Consider the following 2,426-nt stretch of genomic DNA (forward strand, 5'->3'; position numbering starts at 1 on the left):
CTGGTAATGCCATTTTAATTGGGCCAAAACCGTGAATGAGAACTGTGTTAAGACCTTCTCCTTGGCGCCCTGGGTCGCTGGGGAGAGAATGCGCTTCCTTTGTGTGCTTTGCCAAAGCCCACCAGCTGCCACCTTGCAGAAGAGTTACATCTGAGTCACTGGTTTCCAAAAGGGTGACAAGTAGACTGTGTGTGGCTGAATGCGAGGGGCCTGTCTTTCCTTGATCCTGCCAACTTGGTCCTGGACTCACGCCATACCAGCAATGGCCCTGATTTGTACACAGGTTGGGTGTTTCAAGAAGCTGTTAAAAAAGCTGATTGGAGGAGAACAGGAAAAATAGAGGTGGAGCAAGAAAGCAGTAAGACTGGGCTGGGCTATTTTGAGGATCAGAAGTCCAGTTTTCTTTGTTGCCTTACTTCGCAGGTTAACACTTTATACGCTGATAGGGTTGCACTCCTGAGGGGCTCAGCTTTTGATGATGGTGATGATGAAGATAATGATGATGATAATGGTAATAAAACTGAGTGTGCATTTAACAGCCACTTTCTATTTGCCAGGCACTCTTCTAAGTGCATGACATCAACGAATTTGATCTTCACTCAAGTTCTTCGATGGGGGTTTTATTATTATTCACAGTTCAGGAATGAAGAAGAAGCACAGAGAGGTTAAGTAATTTACCCTAAGGTGCATAGCCAGCAAACTAGGGTTCAGAGCCGGAGACTACAGCATTTTGACTAGAGAGAGATCTTGGGAATGGCCCCACTGGGGGATTTGGACTCACGTATGGAGGATATCACCGCAGGAGAACCTCAGACTTCCAGCTTTAGGAGGTCAAGAACCACATATGTCATGCTCACTGGGAGATCCAGCACAGAACATTCTAGGCACAGTCCCTGTGCTTGTGCTATGCTTGTTGATTGATTGATTTTTAAAAGCTTAACCAAGTTTTAGTACGTTTTTGTAAGTTATATATTTTAGACAAAATCACATTAATAGCCTGAAATCAAAATCTTAAGTACAAAAATGATTATTTCCTGGGACCTTTGGTTTTTGATAAGGTAGACAAGTGTGCTGCCAGATATGACACTTGGTTCCATGCAATTACATGGATGAATGCTTACATTTGTGTTTCTTCGTTCACTCATTCATTCCATACACATTCCATTGAGCATTTACTGTGCACCAGGCATTGTATTAGGTGTTAAAAGCAGAAAGAGTGAGGTGAGGTCTTTGTCCATGAAGCGCTTCTGAATGGAGATCCGTGTATTCATATGTGAATGTCCATACACACGGATACACATGTGTACACATGGATATCACTTTGGTCCAACCTTTCCCCTTCTTTTCCTTCATCTGGCTAAGACTTACCATGTTTGTATTTTTTGATTGGGAAAATTTCTTTGGGGGTGTGGGCATCTAGTCTCAGAACTTCTGGAATAGCTTCTTGGTGCCAGCAGCCTTTGTGACTTTGAGCATGTTGAAATGCACAGTCTTGCTCAGGGGCCGGTACTTGCCCACTGTAACGATGTTGCCGATCCGGACAGCCCCAAAGTAGGGGGACAGATGCACTGACATGTTCCCGTGGTGTTTCTCAACGCGGTTGTACTTTCAGATGTAATGGAGGTAGTCTCGGTGGATGAGTGGTCAGATGAGTGGTCCTCTGAGTCTTCATGTTCATCACCACACCAGGCAGAATCCACCATCGGATGGAGACATTACCAGTAAAAGGGCATTTCTCGTTAGTGTGGCCTTCTTGGGCATCCTGAAGCCCAGCCCGATATTTTTGTCAAGTCACAGGAGCTTCTTCTAGCAAGTTTCTCCAAGAAAGACCTTCTTATTTTGAAAGGTGGTTGGCTGCTTTTGGTAGGCACACTCATTCTGAAAGTCTGCCATCTTCCTGACCACCTGAAAAAAGGCTAAGACTTACCATGTTTTATGTAGTGTTACAGTTTTGTTTAGTACATGTCTGCGTGCATATGTGTGTATTCTGTCCAGTAAGGGATTATTGGCCACCTGAGGCGAGTTCCACTGTCAGCCACCTTTGTAGCCTCAGGAGCAGTGCCACTCCCAAGTGTGGTCCATGAGCTGGCAGCATTAGGATCCCTTGGGAGCTTATTAGGAATGCTGAATCCAGGCCCCACCCTCAAACCTACTGAATTAATATCTCGGGGTAGGGCCCAGGGATTTCTGTTCTGCCAGATTTCCAGGGGATCCCAGTGCATGTTCAAGTTTGAGAAGCACTGCTAGGGCTGGAACCCAGGTCTTGTCACGTGTGGGTGCTCAGTAAATAATCTTTGAATGATTGCATGCACATTGACATTGACTGGGGCGAGGGGGTTGGTCTTACTAGGTCTGGGCATGACTCCAGGTATCCATTTTGCCAAATCTGAGGAGGCGGTGGGGAGATGGAGTCATATTTCTTTCCC

The 2,426-nt window shown here is 45.6% G+C and overlaps 1 pseudogene; it reads right to left on the minus strand.

The window, feature by feature from the left end:
* Positions 1–1,422: 1,422 nt before the first annotated feature.
* Positions 1,423–1,893, minus strand: LOC115283278 (annotated as a pseudogene).
* Between the last annotated feature and the right edge of the window lie 533 nt (positions 1,894–2,426).

The sequence above is a fragment of the Suricata suricatta genome, chromosome X (assembly GCF_006229205.1).
Source record: "Suricata suricatta isolate VVHF042 chromosome X, meerkat_22Aug2017_6uvM2_HiC, whole genome shotgun sequence".
Classification (NCBI taxonomy): domain Eukaryota; kingdom Metazoa; phylum Chordata; class Mammalia; order Carnivora; family Herpestidae; genus Suricata; species Suricata suricatta.